This window comes from Sarcophilus harrisii, chromosome 5, assembly GCF_902635505.1.
Source record: "Sarcophilus harrisii chromosome 5, mSarHar1.11, whole genome shotgun sequence".
NCBI lineage: Eukaryota > Metazoa > Chordata > Mammalia > Dasyuromorphia > Dasyuridae > Sarcophilus > Sarcophilus harrisii.
In genome coordinates this window covers 89,064,467-89,084,849 of record NC_045430.1, presented here as the reverse complement: position 1 = coordinate 89,084,849, position 20,383 = coordinate 89,064,467, and the positions used below count along the sequence as shown (strand labels likewise).

The 20,383-nt window shown below is 36.9% G+C and overlaps 1 protein-coding gene across 3 annotated transcripts in view; it reads right to left on the bottom strand.

The window, feature by feature from the left end:
* Positions 1-20,383, bottom strand: part of CSAD (cysteine sulfinic acid decarboxylase) — a 40,730-nt gene that overhangs the window by 20,097 nt on the left and 250 nt on the right. The window lies entirely within an intron of this gene.

Here is a 20,383-nt window from a genome sequence, read left to right as displayed (position 1 = left end):
AAACTGGGAGAATATTTTCACAGTTAGAGGTTCTGATAAAGACCTCATTTCCAAACTATATAGAGAATTGACTCTAATTTATAAGAAATCAAGTCATTCTCCAATTGACAAATGGTCAAAGGATACGAACAGACAATTTTCAGATGATGAATTGAAAATATTACCACTCATATGAAAGAGTGTTCCAAATCAGTACTGATCAGAGAAATGCAAATTAAGACAACTCTGAGATACCACTATACACCTGTCAGATTGGCTAAGATGACAAGAAAAAATAATGATAAATGTTGGAGGGGATGTGGGAAAACTAGGACACTGATGCATTGCTGGTAGAGTTGTGAACAAATCCAACCATTCTGGAGAGCCATCTGGAATTATGACCAAAAAGTTATCAAACTGTATCTACCCTTTGATCCAGCAGTGCTACTACTGGGCTTATATCCCAAAGAGATACTAAAGAAGGGAAAGGGATCTGTATGTGCCAAAATGTTTGTGGCAGCCCTATTTGTAGTGGCTAGAAGCTGGAAAATGAATGGATGCCCATCAATTGGAGAATGGTTGGGTAAATTGTGGTATATGAATGTTATGGAATATTATTGTTCTGTAAGAAATAACCAGCAGGATGAATACAGAGAGGCTTGGAGAGACTTACATGAACTGATGCTAAGTGAAATGAGCAGAACCAGGAGATCTTTATATACATCAACAATGATACTGTATGAGGATGTATTCTGATGGAAGTAGATTTCTTCAACAAAGAGAAGATCTAATTCAGTTCCAATCGATCAATGATGCACAGAAGCAGCTACACCTAAAAAAAGAACACTGGGAAATGAGTGTAAACTGTTTGCATTTTTGTTTTTCTTCCCAGGTTATTTTTACCTTTTGAATCCAATTCTTCCTGTGCAACAAGAGAACTGTTCGGTTCTGCACACATACATTGTATCTAAGATATGCTATAACATATTTAACATGTATGGGACTGCTTGCCATCTAAGGGAGAGGGTGGAGGGAGGGAAGGGAAAAGTTGGAATAGAAGTGAATGCAAGGGATAATGTAAAAAATTACTCAGGCATATGTTCTGTCAATAAAAAGTTATAATTATAAAAAAATTGTTTATTTACAAAAAAAGAAAAGAAAAGAAAAGAGTTGCTTCTGTCAGAATTGATCATTGTATAATCTTGTGGTTGCCTTGTATAATGATCCCCTGATTCTAGTTCTGCTCATTTCACTTAGCATCAGTTCATGCAAGCCTCTCCAGGCCTCTCTGAAATCATCCTGCTGGCCGTTTCTTACAGAATAATAATATTCCATAATATTCATATACCATAATTTATTCAGCCATTCTCCAATTGCTGGGCATCTCCTTATGACCTTTAAAAGGTTGTTAGAAATGCAAATTAGACAACTCTGAGATACCACTACATACCTCTCAGATTGGTTAAGATGACAGGAAAAGACAATGATAAATGTTGGAAGGATGTGGAAAACTGACACACTTATGAATTGCTGATAGAGTTGTTAAATGATCCAACCATTCTGGAGAGTAATTTGGAACTATGCCCAAAGGACTATAAAACTGCATACCCTTTGACCCAGCAGTGCCATTACTGAGTCTGTATCCCAAGGAAATAAATCATAAAGGAGGGAAAGGACCCACATGCAAAAATGTTTCTAGCAGCCTTTTTTTTTTTTTTTTTTTTTTTTTTTTGCTAAGGTAATTGAGGTTAAGTAACTTGCCCAGGGTCAAATAGTTAGGAAGTGTTAAATGTCTGAGACCGTATTTGAACTCCGGTGCTCCTGACTTCAGGGTCGGTACTCTATCCACTGTACCATCTATCTGCCCCTGTAGCAGCCCTTTTTGTAGTAACAAAGAACTGGAAAATTAGTAGATGTCCATCAATTGGGAAATGGCTGAACAAGTTTTGGTATAAGAAGATAATAGAATATTATTTTTTTTTATAAAAAATGAACAAGTTGATTTTAGAAAGGCCTGGAAAGATTTGCATGAACTGATGCTGAGCAAAACAAGCAGAACCAGGAATGCAAGAAAGTAATCTCAATAGACTTTGGATAGAAAATGCCATCTGCATCCAGAAAAAAAGAATTAAGGAGACTGAATGTAAATCAATACATGCTATGTTCACTTCCTTTTTTTTTGTTTGTTTTTAAACTTATGATTTTTCCCTTTTATTCTGATTTTTCTCTCCCAACATAATTCATAAAGCAATGTGAGTTAAAAATAATTTTAAAAAAAGAAGTTATTAGACTTGCATTTCCCACTGGATTTAGCAGCAGTGTCCCCAGAAAAGCAGTGGCTGAGCAACATCTGCAGTGGAAGATGAAAAACAAATCAGATATAGGAGTGACAATTTTATTATTCTAAAAGTATATGGACCCTAGGGATCTCAGAGGAAAGTTATGTGCAACTCAATACACTTCTTTGTGAAGGGTCCATAAAGAAAAAAAAAAGACTTGCAGAGCTTTGAGTTTACTTTTAGCCATCTGATCTCTCCAAGTCTGAGCTTACTTTCTCCCCAGAGCTTATGTGTGTTTATTTTTTTTTTAATTTTTTTTTTTGAGGAGTTTGAATTTTTTTTTTTTATTTAATAGCCTTTTATTTTTTTCACCTCTTACCCCCCCCCCCACCTTATGTGTGTTTAAAGGGAGAATATATTTCCCACCCATCTACCATATCTCCATATCTATGGGTTAAGATTCTATAACAATTATCCTGGCTATATCCTGTCAGTAAATGCCCCTTTATGGGGGGCCTTGCATGCAAAGCACTCAGTACTTCTAGTAGACAATGTTTTTTGAAAAAGAATGAAAGAATTTTGAGAGCCAATGAAGGTTTCTGATCAGAGAAGTAACATAATGGAATTGGTTCCACAGGATGATTAGCTTGCCAGAAAAAAATGGAGAAGGACATGGAAGAAGAAAATTAAGACAATTATACTGATCAGATAAGGAGCTAGAAAAAAAGTATTTCAAAACTACGATCATGAGTGCCAAGACAAGGAATGAAAAGAAAGAGACTGATCCTAGAAATGTTTCAAGGGAAGAAACAATGAAACTGAATTGCAGAGAAGATGGAAGATAAAGACAAGGAAGAATCAAAGATATGTAGCTCTTCAGGGTACCTTCTCCTTTAATTCCCAAGTACCTGGAATTTTTGAAGTACTCATTTCTTTGAAACCATTATTCCCCCCAAAAAACTACTGATATTTTGTTTACTAAGCCAAATCCATTGACTCCAAGTTCAAAACAAGGCTATTTAACAGAACAGAATAATGGGCAATAATATTAAATATAAGTCTTTAATTCACCAGGTACACATTCCCAAATGGCTATTATCCATTCCCTTAAACAATATCTCTGAGGGAAGGTTTAGTCTTATTCCTAATTAATCTCTCACTCTCTCTAGTATGAAGGGAGAGGGATATATCAATCACTCCATTTGACTACACATCCTGCTTTCTAGGTGTCCTACAACCCAGTTCACTCCTGAGATCTTTCCAGCCTCCATTTACTTTTCACTCTTTGCCCACACTCTTTGGCAGCCTCTCATATCTCACTCCTCACCCTAACTCCAGCTAGATTTCACTATTCTTTGTAAAATGGCTTGCTAAAAGCATATCAATACATGCAAAGGCTTCAGAAGATTATAGTTCTCAAAAGTAAATATGGCATCCAAACCCTGAGTCTGAGAATGTACAAATAACAAATTTTAAATTTGAATGACTAGTAAAATGGTGATAGCAGTAGAGGAAATAAAGATGTCAAAAGGGGAAGCTTGTTTGGAAGGCAAGATGGAAAAGTCAGTTTGAAAAGTGATTCAAGTGAAATCTTGTAGCCAGAAGACAAGATCCATAGAGTAGGAGCATGGGCTTTTGCATATATAGTGAGAATGAAACTCAAGTTATGGGTTTGAGAGTTACAAGTACCAGAATGAAGCTATGATACAAGATCAGATCACCTAGAGGAAAGGGAGGGGGAAAGAGCAGAGAAGTAAAATATTATGGTAAATACCCACCACTGGGAATGGAAGGAAACAGAAGAGAATATAGGAAAAAGAAATTAAAAATATAGGCAGAAAACTTTTAAATACATAGGGCATTATGATAGTCAAGGAAAAAGTACTTCAAGTTCAATAGTGCAAAAAGCTGCAGAGGCCAAAGAATTAGAACTGAAAAAAGGCCATTTATTTGACAAAGATATTATTAAAGACTTCAACAGTAAAGGAGACCTTGCTGAAGTGATAAAAGCAGAAATTATATAACTGGGAATTAAGAAAATAGAGGTAACTATTGTAGACCATTACTGAAAACTTCTGTGCCTTGTGCATATTAAGTGTTTGATAAATGCAACATTAAACTGAATTGAAATTGATAACCGAGAAGACAAGATTTATCCAGAGTGTGTTTAGGGGCCTGAAGTTGCTAGCATGACTTAATGCATTCTACATTAAGTACAGGAGCAAATACCCCAGAGAAATAATGAAGATTTAGTACTGGAGACTATGGATCTATTGGCATTCTTTCCAAAAGGAAGCTAAACTAAGCAAATCATCATCCTACATTATGACTTTTCCTAATCCATTCCTTCCTTAACACACCAATGACAAATTAATCTTCTTTATGTCACTCTTCTACTTAAAATCATTTAATATTTACCAAATATAGTTCAAATTCCTTAGCCTGTAATCTGAGGAGTCACCACATTTGGCAGCACTTTTTCTTTCATGTCTGTTCTCTACCAATTATTCTATACTCCATACTCCAGCCAAAATGGACTACTTACCTGTCCCTTAACACATTTTAAGTTAGCTCACTTCCATGCCTTCATTCACGCTTTTCCCTAGGCTCCCTTATTTTCAATTCAAAGATGGCTTTCTCCATGAAACCTTCCTTGATCTCTGAAGTTAGAGAATATCTTTCCTAAGACTTCTTTCTTTACTTATAAACATTTAACAAACACCTATTATGTGCAAACACCAAGTATTCTAAGTATAAAACATCAGAGTCCCTATCCTCAGGAAGCTTTCATTCTACTAGGGGAACAAAATATAGGAGAACACCCAGATAAGTATGATTCTTGGAACAAGTTGGCTCATCATTTAGCCTCTAAATATACTTAGATCCCAAGGAAATGATTCACAGAGAGAGGCTGATGAAGCAAATTCTGAGATTCTGGCACAGGAAAAGAACTGCCCCCTTACCCTTCTGAGGTCAAAATGGTCCTTTTGCAAGAGGATCAGGATTCCCGTGACAGGATAAAAGATTGCTCTCTGAACTTTGTACTCTCTCTTCACCTGTATCTCTATTCACACTTCTACAGAGATGTCCATATCAGTTGTCAAGAGATAAGTATCTCTATTCACACATCTACAGAGATGTCCATATCAGTTGTCAAGAGATAAGGGATGCTATAACAGCCAGGCAAGGACCAGACTACCAGGGAGTCAGTTCTACACTATGATCATCATTGTTTAAAATCAAATAAAAAGCTGCAATTATTATCTAACTTGTTCAAGTGACTGCATTACAATCCAACTTCTCCAATAGATTGTCCCTTCACTCATCCCTACTCATTTATTTTTAAAAATGCTTAAAAAGTATGATTTATTGATTTTTAACATTCATTATCTGAGAAGGTAAGCAATAAGATACCAATTACAAGTGTCTTTCACTTATTTTCAATTTTTCAATCTTCCCTTTCTCCTGACTCATTCTCTATTGCCTACAAACATGTAGGCATGTCTCTTCTAACCTGAAAAAAAAAACAACAAAACCTTCACCTTAATCCTTCCCTACCCACTGACTATGCACTTTGTAGCTAAAATCCTTGAAAAGGTCTTCTAGAGGAGGGATCTCTACCTTCCCTCCTCACCCTTAAAATCTGCCTTCCAACCTTGTCCACTGAAGCTGCTCTCTCCAGAGTTACCAGTGATCTCTTAGCTGCAAAACCAGTGTTTTCTCAATACTCATTCTCCTTAACTTCTCCTGTAGCCCTGAACATTGTGGATCACCCTCTCTTCTGTGATACTGTCTTCTCTAGGTTTTCAGGATCCTACTCTGTCCTGGATCCTTCCTCAGTTTTCTTTGCTGGATCCTCTTTAGATCATGCTTACTAACCATGACTGTCCTTCAGGATTCTGTCCTAGATCTTCTCTTCTCCCTCTACTTTACTTGGTGATCTTATTAGCCTCCATGGATTCAATTACTATCTCTATGCTGATGATTCTCAAAGCTAACTATCCTGCCCCAAACTCTCAGTTGAAATCCAATCCTCCAGCTGCCTTTCACACATCTCCAAATGGATGCCCAGTAGCTTTTAAACTTAATACATCTCCTAAAACCATCCTCCACACTACTACCTATAACCTAAGAGTTATCCAGGACTTTTCACTATCTCTCACCCCTATATCCAAACTGTTGACTGTTATTTCACCTTTGCAACAGATCTTGAATATGTTCCCTTCTCTCTTGTGATCCTGCCATCACTCTGGTGCAGACTCTCATCAATTACTGCAATAACCTGCTGGTAGATAGATAGCCTGCTTGGTCTCTCCCTAGACCAAACAGGCCTGCTTCAAGTCTTTTCCCATTCCAAGCATTCTCCATTCAGCCACCAGAGTGATTTTCTTAAATCACAAGCTTAAGCATGTCAAGCCTACTCAATAACCTTTACAGGAAAAAACTAGCTTATCTTAGTTTGGTCTAGGGAGGGAAGAAGTCTCTATAACCCAAAGGAATCAGGAAAGACTCCCTGAAGAAGGTCCTGAAGAAGGACATCTATATTGTTCCCTAATGACTCATTTCAATAAGATTTCTAAGAAGGACGATAAGAGGCACTAGGAACAATCTGGGGAAAGACTCAAAAGTAAGGAATGGAATTCCAGGATTAGGATAATAAATATCCCAATCCTTCTGAAGATCCAGCCCTCTCATGCTTACAGGACTAAGTCACAAACAAACAAAATGTTAAAGTGAAAGTTATAACATACTACCAAAATAAAATTTAAATTAAAAAAAAAAATTAAATAATAAAAAAAAAGTTTCTTCTTCCCAAAGAAGGAAAACTCTGTAGGTTGCTAGAGTACTTCCCTACATGAATATGCACTCCACTGATATTCCAATCCAGCCCAGACAAGTGTAACCAGGCCTGTGTGTATCTAGAGCATGGGGTTCAGAGGTATGAATGACATTCAATTGTAAGAGATGAGTTCAATTCATCTTTTTCTTTCTAATAAAAGACTCTGCCCTTTCTGAGCACTTCAGGAAGAAAGGAAATGCAGAAAAAGGAGACATGGGCTCTCTTCAGAGTTCCTCATACATAAGGGAGAGGAGTGTATACAAAAAACAGTAACGAAGAAAAAGAACTGAAGGAAGAAAATGAAGAAATTGTCTGAGATTGATTCTGGAGGTCATTTCTATCGGAACGTTTTATGAGAATATGAGAATTAGGCCAGACACCAATGCTGGACACAATGAGGAAGTTCAGTTAGGTTTAGTTCAGGAAACATTTGTTTCTAGAAAAGATGAGGAGGGGCCTTAGAGGCAGAAAGACCAGGCTTCAAATCCCACCTGAGACACATAAAGGCTGTATGGACCTAGACAAATCATTTAATCTCCAGAGTGGGGATGTCAGGAGTTATAATTTTGACTCCAAAGGGACATGGGATTCATGAGTCACAGGGTGGGAAGATTGGTTACATCCCACAGTCCTTGTGACAGCTAATTGTGGACCTATCTCCAACAAGACAACTGGGAAACTGAGGCACAGTCTCCAGTAGTTGTTGCTGAGCCTTTTATGCTCATTAAAGAGAAGGTACCAACCTGAACTGGGAGATTCCTATCTCAATGAAATCACAGGTCCAATTCCTATTCCAATCTTTAGAAGCACTGACTGAGAAACTGAGTTTAGAAGGAAAGGGAAGCCTAGACTTCTCAAGAAAACTTCAGCCTAGATCACCAAACCAGAAGCAATTTGATCTCTAACAAGATCTCCAAAAGATTCACAGTTACACTAGTCATAGAAAGATAATCTGGAATGAGAATTCAGGAATGAATAGTTTTCCCAATAAGCCAATGACAGGGTACAATTCCCTACCTCACTAAGTGTTTATCATCACAAATAGTAGAACTGCTTCAACTTCAGCCTTGATAAAATGCCAAAGGGTCGGATAAATTTGAGTTGTAGGCTGAATGCCCCCTTTGACCGAATTTAAAAAGTTAATCTTCAAAGGGTCAGAAAACTGTTATCTCTTTCCCCCTTTACAAACATCAACCCATTACACAGAAAACTGAATAAGCTTTCCCTCTCTTCTCTATGTTGCAATATTTTCTTTACTAAATAAAGTGGTGAAAATCAGGGAATGTCTCTAGTCCATTCCAGCCCAGCTGCAAAGATAATCATTTCTATTATCCAACCAATGTGGTCTCTTCACAAGAGACAGTGGAATAGTGAAGAGGAATAGGAATGGGAGCTAGACAAGGGGCTTAGGCTTAGGATTTAAATATTGAAGGAATCCTAGAAGACAAGAGATAAATAAGGAAACCAAGATTTCAGAGAGGGAAAGTAGCTTTCCCCAAGAGTAACTTCAAATCCACTCATTTCATGGACATCCGATTCAGTGCTGTTGCCACTATTTAAACCCCACTACTTGAATGTCAGCTCCAAGAAAAAAGACAGGAAGTATGTTGCATTTCCCCACAGGATAGAGGTATTAAAAAAAAAAAAAATCTCACCTCCCCAGCCCCAGGTGACTCCTAGAAAATACAATTAATCGGTATTTGTTAAGCAAGACATTTTGCTAGATTCTAGGGATACAAGATATTTATCCCTGCTCTGATACAGCTCCTGGACTATGTCAGGATGAAGGGGAGGAGGGTGTTCATGTACTCAACTAGCTAGAACATGGTATTGAGTTAAAGAAGATATAGACCAGAGGAGTGCTCTAGGAAGGTATCAGTACTAAGAGGAATGCTGAGAGAATGTGGCAAGGCTTATAAGAGAAGGTGGCCTCTGGGGGGAAAAAAAAAAGTCCTGAATAATGACTCTGAAAAGCAGGGATGAGAAGCCAATTCATTCCAAGCTCAGGAGACAGGTTCCAGGGCATAGCTTACTGAGTTTTAGGAGCAAGTGTTTGTTAGATTTGGCTGAAATACAATTAAAAGCAAGTAATGTTAAGGCTGGAAAAAAAGCTATATCAATGATGCAATTAAATAATCATTGAGAAGACTATGTTTTGTGTTACTACTGGGATTATATCCCAAAGAGATTATAAAGAAGGGAAAGGGACCTGTATGTGCACGAATGTTTGTGGCAGCCCTTTTTGTAGTGGCTAGAAACTGGAAACTGAATGGATGTCCATCAGTTGGAGAATGGCTGAATAAATTGTGGTATATGAAAATTATGGAATATTACTGTTCTGTAAGAAATGACCAACAGGATGATTTCAGAAAGGCCTGGAGAGACTTACACGAACTGATGCTGAGTGAAATGAGCAGGACCAGGAGATCATTATATACTTCAACAACAATACTATATGATGACCAGTTCTGATGGACCAGGCCATCCTCAGCAACGAGATCAACCAAATCATTTCTAATGGAGCAGTAATGAACTGAACTAGCTATACCCAGAAAAAGAACTCTGGGAGATGACTAAAAACCATTACATTGAATTCCCAATCCCTATATTTATGCACACCTGCATTTTTGATTTTTCACAAGATAATTGTACAATAATTCAGAGTCTGATTCTTTTTGTACAGCAAAATAATGTTTTGGTCATGTATACTTATTGTGTATCTAAGTTATATTTTAATATATTTAACATCTACTGGTCATCCTGCCATTTAGGGGAGGGGCTGGGGGGGGGTAAGAGGTGAAAAATTGGAACAAGAGGTTTGGCAATTGTTAATGCTGTAAAGTTACCCATGTATATATCCTGTAAATTAAAGGCTATTAAATAAAAAAAAATCAGCAAAAAAAAAAAAAAAAAAAAAAAAAAGAGAGAAGACTATGTTTTGTCTTAGAGGAAATAGGGAGCTACTAAAGGTTTTAAAGTACTGAAATGATATGGTTTGTGGTATGCCTTGGGAAGATTTTGTTGTTGTCGTTGAGGCAATTGGGGTTAAATGACTTGCCCAGGATCTCATAGCTAGGAAGTCTTAGTGTCTGAGACTTAGATTTGAACTCAGGTCCTTCTGGCTTCAGGGATGGGGCTCTATCCACTATGCCACCTAGTTGCTCCTCTTGGGAAGATTTTTAAACAGCACATATGGAAAAAATCCATGGGAACAAATGAGATTCCTCATAACCTAGAGCAATTGTGGGGAAAAAATCTAAAGAGAAGTAAAAATTACAGAAATGAATCAGGCATGGAAAAAGAAATGACAGTTCATTTTTACAAGTTAAGATGAACTTTATGCTTACTCTTTCAATGTTGTCTGAGTCATTAATATCCCCAATGTGGAGATGAGGAATCTGAGGCTCAGGATCACTCTGCTAGTAATGTCTAAAGTGCCATTTAAAGTTTTTAAAGTCAACTCTTTCTTCACTGGGACCCCTAAGAAGCCTATGAGTTCCAACCATCCTTGGAGGCAAAGATACTCCTCTTTTTTCTCATGGTACTGCTAGAACCCACCAAAGTCCCTTGCTTAATAAATGTTTGTTGAATCAGTTCCCTACGATTCTTTTTCCCTTTCTCCATTACTGTGAGGAAACACGATGAGGCTCCTGCTTTCGTGAAGCCATACCATGGTGTACATGGCACAGTCTTTTGTGACATCAGAGAAATGGACTTACATAATTAGCTTAGATAGCCCAGCTAGTAAATAATCATCTCTAAGTAATTAAGGAGATGAGCTCTAGAGCTCCTTCCAACTCTGACTCCTGTGATTCCATGGCCTTGCTCCTCACTCTGACCCTACCTTTGACTTCAACAGCTATTCCCGATACAAAACATGTGCTACCCCTAGCATCCTTAAAAAAATGTTCATTGAAAGGAGGAAAAAAGTTGAGAGATAATTCGAAGAGTTACTCTGCAGAAGATAAGAGTTGGTTGCTTTTTCTGAGAGGGAACACACTCTATTGTTTTTCATCATCATATTCCTACACATAAAATTTGTTTGCTGAATCTAAGTGAAGGGAAATTGAGTACAATGGAACTAAACTGGGAACTTTCCATTTCTATTGTGAATAACATAAAAGCAAACATCTTAACATTTCCTCTAGCTTGTAAATTCTTTCCTGACTTGGGCCCATCCCTAGCGTTTCCAGTCTCAGTGCACCCTGAGGTCTAGACAAGAGACTTCTTCCATTCACCCTATCTTTATAGCTAGCCATCCCACAGGCCTAGAATGAATTTCCTCCTCCCCTGTGCCTCAGAGTCCCACTTTTCCTTCAAGATGAAGTTCAAGAACTATCTTCTACATGAAACCTTCCCTGATCTTGCCAAGTACCTTGTTTTAACTACTTTATATTTATTTACTCTATGTTTACATCCCCACATATGTCTTTGCTGACTTCCCCATTGGAACTTAAGGTCTTTTCACACATAGTTTCCTTCTGTGTCTTTGTATACCCAGGAATTAGCATACCTAATGCTAGGCACATAGTGAGTACTTAATAATTGCTTGCAGACTAAAGGATTGGAGCAACTTGGGCTAAACCCATCAAATAACTTTTCCAATCAAGAAGGCTGAGAAATACAAAAAGGGGAAGTTGAGAGAGGATTGAGGAATGAATATTTTCCAACTTACAGATAAATGGCAGCAAAGATTAACTTTTAACTGAGGTGAGAGTCAGCTTAAGGCACCAATGGCGATACCTATCTGGAGAGCATCTGTTGAAAAATTAAGATTTAAGTCTAACTTTAAAAAAACTAATGTTTTGCCCTTCTCAACAGAGATCCAAACCCCTCAGTTTACCAGTTTACCAATTATCAAATTGATAATGTTGCTACAGATAAGCTGGAACAACATGGCATGATGCCTCTTATCCCAGCAACTCTAAAAGGATCAGTTCTCTTCACTGAACCATATGCCCCTAGAGAACAGAAATTGTCACTCATCTAGGGTCTTACCCAAGAACCAGAGTCCTCCACAGAATACAATGTGTATGTTCCATTCCAATGGTTTTTGTTGTGGTGGTTATTTTTTATTACAATGTTTATGAAATGAATCAGCCATTATTCTGAATATTATAATTCATCTATAGTGAGCTTACATAAACCAAGAAGCAAAGAAGATCACCCAGCCAGAACTGCTCTATATTGGTAAGGGGGATTATTATTTACCTTCACTTTTTTTTTTTTTTTTTTTGGCTGAGGAGGAAATTGGGGTTAAGTGACTTGCCCAGGATCACACAGCTAGGAAAAGATTTGAACTCAGGTCCTCCTGACTTCAGGGCTGGTACTCTAACTACTGTACCACCTTGCTGCTTTCATTTTCACTTTTACATTTGATTCTCTCATTACAGAATCAGAGTAAGACAGAAGCTAGCCCATTCACTTTAAGGAGGGGAACCTGAGATATAAAAGGGTATCATGGAGTCAAGCTGTCATATAGGGAGGGAAACTGGGCTTGAAATACAAGTCGCCCAGTCCTTAACATTCTTTCTATTGTGGCTGTTCAGAAGTTCAGTCCAATTTATTGTGACTGTGTTCACCGTTGGGCACATCTGGGAGGTAGGTGTTGTTATCCCCACTTTACAAATGAGAAAACTGAGAAAGATAGAAGTGAAGAGATCTATTCAGAATGGTGCCCAGGCCACATTTGACTTCCGGTTTTTCTGATTTCATGTGCCATCTAGATGCCTAGCAATGTAATATAATATCCTTATATACAAAGAAATGACAAAATAGGTATCTGCAAAAATTAAGACCGGCATGAACTGACTGCAAAGTGAAGTGAACACAACCAGGACAATTTATACAATGACAAATGCATAAAGAAATAACTTTGAAGGAGTAAGAACTTATCAATTCAACTACCAACCATATTTTCAACCAAGGCAACACGTGTTTTCCAGTTCTCAACAGAGAGGTGATAGGCTCAAGACACAATGTTAGACATTTTTGTATTTGGCCAATGTGGAAATCTGTTTCCTCTGTTCAGCTGTAAAGTTATGCACCTCCTGGTGCCAACCTATCTTTCTGATCTTTATTGGACACTGCCTCTTCTGCATTCTGTGGTCCTGCAAAACTTGTCTTCTCCCTGTTCCTCACATACCAGACTCTCACTCCTCATTGTGTCCTTGCACTGACCATCCTCCACAGCTGGAATGCTCTTCCTCTTTCTTCTGATTCTTAGAATTCTCTCTTCCTTTAAGAAAAAACTTAAGTACTATTACCTTCTACAAGTCTTTCCTCATTAACTCAAACTATTTTGCAATTAGGTATTTTGTGTTTACTTCTGTTTATTCTACATATCCTTAAATATGTATTTGTTTCTCTAATAAGAATGAAAGTTCCTTGAGGGTAGATTATTTCATTCTTTTCTATCTGTATTCTCAGGCACAGCAGTAGGTATCTAATATTAACCGACTGATAGGAGAATATAAAAGAACTTAAGAGCCAGACTACATAAGATATCAAATGCCTTGGTAAAGACTAGAGAGACCCTGAAAGGTTTTGAAGCACTGGGACCAAACTACAGTCTGATTTATCCCCAGAAAAGGTTTACCTGTGCTATAATCCAGATGTTGACCTGGAGTATAACAACTGGGGGAAAAAAGAGGTTCAGATGAACTGGGGAGATATTGTTGAAACATTCTTTTTTTGATTCTTCTCTATTTTGTTTCCACTCTTAGCGCACAGAAGGCTTGGTTTTGTATGACAGAAAAGTTGAGCAAGCAGTAAGTAGGAGGAAGCCCAAGGAATTTTATACATAAAAATAGTCTGTTATCACTTGCCAAATATTTGTTGATTTGATTTATAACACCACCAAACAGAAGAGAAGTTAAAATTCCTTAGCTACTTGCATTAGCACCCAATTTATTCCCTTAAATTAGACTTCCATCTTGTCTTCTCCTTCCTTTAGTCCTTTCCTAATTTCTCAGCTTCAGAACCAGATAAAGAACCAATAAAAATGTTGAGCTTCTATCTGGCTATTCTGCAGTCTTACTGCCCTTGGGGAAAGGGAGGGTTGAAAAAAAACACCAATAGCTTTGAGAGAAATATTTATGAATTTCCTTCCCAACCACATTAAGAAGTCCAATTAATTATGAATACCAATCCTTTACTCTTTCTCTGCTGAGGATCCAAAGTGTTAGAAAAGACTTCTAAAGCAAAGAATAGAGTAAGAAGCCTTGGTTTCTTTCCTAGCTTAGGTTCCCAAAATTCCCCAACTGATATAGTAAGTAATCACAGTATTAATATAAATAGTTCTTAAAACAATCGCAAACAATTAATATATGAAAGACTATTCCAAATCATCAAAAGAAAGGAAATCAAAACAATCATAAGGTTTGCCTCAATTCAGCAAATTAACAAAGATGTCAAAAGATAAGAACAATCCATGTTTGAGGGACTATGAGAAAACATACTCATAAATGTAGGGCCCAAATAGAACTATTAATTGATAGATTTACCCAGGAAAGCAATCTGAAATCATGCAAAGAAAGTAACCTAAAAGGCTCCACTACTAGAACTGAAAACAAAGTAGATACTCAAATAGCTAAACAAATCTGGCAACATGAATGTAATGGAATGTCACTGTTCTCTGTTCTATAAGAAATTATGAATATCATGAATGCAGAGAAGCCTGGAAAGATTTATATAAACTAATGTAGAGTGAAAAAAGCAGAACCAATAACTACGAAACAACATAAATGGAAAGAACAATTATCATAGTCAAAGGTGAATGTTGCAAAATTGCACAGAAAAAGCTCCTTGTATGGAACATTACATATATTTTTGAACTTTGAGGTATGGATTGGTTTTGCTAAATAGTTTCTCTCCTTGGAGAGAAAGGTCTGGAGAGACTTACATGAACTGATGCTGAGTGAAATGAGCAGGATCAGAAGATCATTATATATCTCAACAACAATACTATATGATTATCAATTCTGATGGATGTGGCCCTCTTCAACAATGAGATGAACCAAATCAGCTCCAATAGAGCAGTAATGAACTGAACCAGCTACACCCAGTGAAAGAACTCTGGGAGATGACCATGAACCATTTTTTTTTGTTTGTTTTGTTTTTACATTAGAGCTTCTTTATTTGGTATGATTATTGATAGTTTGGATTTCTTCCTCTAAAAAGTGCCAATTTATATCCTTTGACAATTGATCTTTCACTGATTACTTTTTTTATTCTGATAAATTTGAATCCATTCTTTTTTTTTTTTTTTTTTAATTTAATAGCCTTTTATTTACAGGTTATATGCATGGGTAACTTTACAGCATTAACAATTGCCAAACCTCTTGTTCCAATTTTTCACCTCTTACTCCCCACCCCCTCCCCTAGATGGCAGGATGACCAATAGATGTTAAATACATTAAAATATAAATTAGATACACAATAAGTATACATGACCAAAACGTTATTTTGCTGTACAAAAAGAATCAGACTCTGAAATATTGTACAATTAGCTTGTGAAGGAAATCAAAAATGCAGGTGGGCATAAATATAGGGATTAGAATTCAATGTAATGGTTTTAGTCATCTCCCAGAGTTCTTTCTCTGGGCGTAGCTGGTTCAGTTTATTACTGCTCCATTGGAAATGATTTGGTTGATCTCGTTGCTGAGGATGGCCAGGTCCATCAGAACTGGTCATCATATAGTATTGTTGTTGAAGTATATAATGATCTCCTGGTCCTGCTCATTTCACTCAGCATCAGTTCATGTAAGTCTCTCCAGGGACCATGAACCATTACACAGAATTCCCAATCCCTCTATTTTTGTCCGCCTGCATTTTTTGATTTCCTTCACAGGCTAATAGTACACTATTTCAAACTCCAATTCTTTTTGTACAGCAAAATAACTGTTAGGACATGTTTGCTTATATTGTATTTAATTTATACTTTAACATACTTAACATGTATTAATCAATCTGCCATCAGGGGGAGGGGATGGGGAGAAGGAGGGGAAAAACTGGAACAAAAAGTTTGGCAATTGTTAATGCTGTAAAATTACCCATGCATATAACTTGTAAATAAAAAGCTATAATAATAAAAAAAAATTTTTTTAATATTTTCTCTCCTTTTACTTTCTTTTTTCTTTTATGTTATCTGTGATGTGATGGAGGAACAGGAACGTTGGGGGAAATTTAGTCAATATAAAAAAAAGTGATTTACAAAAACTTATTTCAAAGAAAAAGTAAATAAAATGAATATGTACAAGACTCATATGGACAGATATAAAATGAAGTAATTAAAACCAAGAAAACAATATACACATGTCTACAACAATGTAAGTGAAAAGAATAATAATACAATTTAAATTGAATACTGTGAAATCATAATGATCTAGCCATGACTAAAAGATATATAAAATAGACCTTTTTTTTTAAATTTTTAGGATATAAATTCTGTTTAGACTTTTTGGTATTATGAACTGATTTCTTCTCCCTGACTTTTTTTATAGGGGTTTTTTGGAAGAAGGAGAGGCTATACTGGAAATGTAGGTGATTCAAAATTATATTGCAATACAAAATACTAAATGGTACAATGTTAGATAGAGTGTCTCAGACTTAAGAAGGCCAGTAATCTAATTCTACCTGGGACACTCAGTGACCCAAAGGCAAGTCATTTATCCGTCCAGACTTGCTTCCTCACTAGTAAATTGTAGATTAACACCTGTCAGATTGGCTAAGATGACAGGAAAAAATAATGATGATTGTTAGAGGGGATGTGGGAACACTGGAACACTGATATATTGTTGGTGGAGTTGTGAACGAATCCAACCATTCTGGAGAGCAGTGGATCTATGCGTTATCAAACTTGCATACCCCCATCCACAGTTTACTAGGGCTTATATCCCAAAAGATTATAAAAGAAGGAAAGGACCTGTTTGTCAGAATTTTGTGCAGCCCTTTTATAATGTGAAACTAAACTAGTAATCCCATCAGTTAGAAGCCAGAATAAATTGTGGTATATAATATTATGGAAATTATTGTTGTGTAAAATACCAACAGGAAGATTTCAGAAAGGCCTGGAGAACTTAATGAACTAATCCCGAAGAAATAGAGGGAAGAGATCTTATATACTTCAACAACAATTATATGATAAGTTCTGATGGATGCCATCCTCAACAATTGATCAACAAATATTTCCAATGGAGCAGTAATAACTGACAGCTACACCCCAGAGAAAGAACTCTGGGAGATGACTAAGAACCATTACATTGAATTCCCAACCCCATATTTTTTGCCCACCTGATTTTTGATTTCCTTCACAGGCTAATTGTACAAACAAGTCCATTTTTTTGTACTGAAAAAATAACGGTTTGTCATTATACTTATTTATCTAATTTATTTTTAATATTTAACATCTACTTTCATCTTGCCGCTGGGAGGGTGGGGAAGGAAAAATTGGAACAAGAAGGTTTGGCAATTTCAAGCAAAGTTACCCTTTACATATAACCTGTAAATAAAAGGCTATCAAATAAAAATAAATAAATAAATAAAAGTAAATTGTAGATTAATAACAATAACTATCTCACAATGTTATGGTAAGGATCAAATGTGCAAAATGCGTATGTAAAATACTATATAAACCTTCAAGAGTTAAATATAAAAAAGAAGCTCACTGGAGAGAAGAACAATGAGCCACATCTCCAGAAAGATAAGTAGGAGAGAACTTTGGGTTTTATTTATTTATTTGTTTGTTTTGGTAAACAATTAGATACCTATGGTATCAAGGCTCAGAAGTGAATATTAAAAAAAAAAAAAAAAAAAGCCTAATAGTCCTGCCCTCAAAGAGCTTACATTTAAAGTAAGACAAAAAAAATAATAAACACATGCAAAGCAGAAGCAAAGTAAATTTGTAAGAGAACCACAATGTACCTTCTGTGCTTAAGGCCCAATGAAGGAAGACTACATATTAGTTCATCCAGAAAAGAGACGCTCAACTTTGATACCCTTCTAGGGTAACTAGCAGTAAGTGATTCTCAAATAACTCAAAAAATTTGGTATGGAATAGGGAATTAGTGAACATTCTAACTTTTAAAACCAACCAATTGCAGTGTATACAAAATTCCAAGATGAGGATGAAGTTATAATACTTGATAAGATAATATAATAAGCGTACTCTCATGATGAAAATGACAGTTAAGTAGGAAGATACAATTATGAACTCAGAATCTCCAGTCTTTAATAGCACTGGGTAAAATGTTTTCTGTAATCAATTCAAAGTAATGTTGCAATCCTAATATGCCACTTGGTATATATAGTCATAGAATTGAGTATGCTGTATGTGCACGAATGTTTGTGGCAGCCCTTTTTGTAGTGGCTAGAAACTGGAAACTGAGTGGATGCCCATTAGTTGGAGAATGGCTGAATAAATTGTGGTATATGAATATTATGGAATATTACTGTTCTGTAAGAAATGACCAACAGGATGATTTCAGAAAGGCTTGGAGAGACTTACACGAACTGATGCTGAGTGAAATGAGCAGGACCAGGAGATCATTGTATACTTCAACAATACTATATGATGACCAGTTCTGATGGACCTGGCCATCCTCAGCAACGAGATCAACCAAATCATTTCCAATGGAGCAGTAATGAACTGAACCAGCTACACCCAGCGAAAGAACTCTGGGAGATGACTAAAAACCATTACATTGAATTCCCAGTCCCTATATTTATGCACACCTGCATTTTTGATTTCCTTCACAAGCTAATTGTACAATATTTCAGAGCCTGATTCTTTTTGTACAGCAAAATAACGTTTTGGTCATGTAGACTTATTGTGTATCTAATTTATATTTTAATGTACTTAACATCTACTGGTCATCCTGCCATCTAGGGGAGGGGGTGGGGGGGTAAGAGGTGAAAAATTGGAACAAGAGGTTTGGCAATTGTTAATGCTGTAAAGTTACCCATGCATATATCCTGTAAATAAAAGGCTATTAAATTAAAAAAAAAAAAAAAGAAAAAAGAAAAAGAATTGAGTATGGCATTTGGTGGCATTTGGAAAAGCAAAACCGAAATAATTGTCCATATGTTGGACCAACTAGACTAATGTATCTTTCTACTGGCCATCTAGAATAATGTATCTTGCTACTAGCCAGCAAATACAAAGTTGAAATCCTAATATTAATAAGTATAGACTATGTTTCAAATTGTTTAAAAGCAAGTTGTTCAGAAGAATTTGTGAAAGCATATTAAAAAAACTTTTTTTTTTTAGTTTCTCTAGAAATAGTGAGAAATTTCTCCAGATGAATACTCTTTCCACACTATTCCTTTTGGTAAAGTTGAAAGCATAAAGGATAGGGCCTTCCTGCCAATTAAAGAAAGGGTCATAACCAAACTTGACTCTCCTCTTAATGGGATCATTGCCTACTTTCCCAGCTGGGGTGCTGGTGTCATGACCCACATGAGGACACTGTCTTCTTTTGAATTTAAAAGTACTTAAGGGGAAGAAACACACAGGAAGAAATTGAGTACTTTCAGAAGGTTAGCCCAAACTACATTTTAACATGTTAAGATCTCTTCCTTTTTCTAGATTCCCAGAAATGTCATGTCAAACCCTCTTGGGGCAAAGATTTACATCAGAGGGCCCGGAAGATGACCATTTCTGGATATCTGTCACTCCAAGCCTCTTTGCCAGTTTGATGAGAAAGCCTACGAACCCCTGCTAAGAAAAATGCTTTTTTCAAAGTCATAAAATAAAATATGGCAAAGGAAAACAATTAAACTAAAACAGTCATAACAAAACAAGTTCACGGAGCCAAGTGAAGCAAGCCCGGGCCTTGTGCTGCAAGGGAACGGGGGAAACAAGAACTGGTCACAGGCTCTGACAGCAGGTCATGCAGTCTAACGGAGGGAGAACCAGAAATCCCCTCAAAATACATTTCAGACCAGTGGTCATCCAACCCAGAGTTTGAGACTTGCTAAATGTCATGTAAACAATGAAGGATTCTGGGAGAGTTATCAGCAGGAAGAACTAGGAGAACAGTGCTTTGTCTGAAAAGAGAAGGATAGGCAGATCCTCGAATTACTTCTCACTTTTACAGCTCCTCTCGGTTGCCCACTATATTGCCAACTCCCCCCAGCCCGGCCCCGCCCCCTCCTCCGTCCACGTGATCTACACCCCGATGCCCTCTACCAAGATGGCTGCCGGAATGGGTCCTCTTTTCCTCTGCGCATGTGCGCTCCCGCCCCGACTCCATTAGTCCCGCCTCCCTGGCTGCAGCTCTAGCCC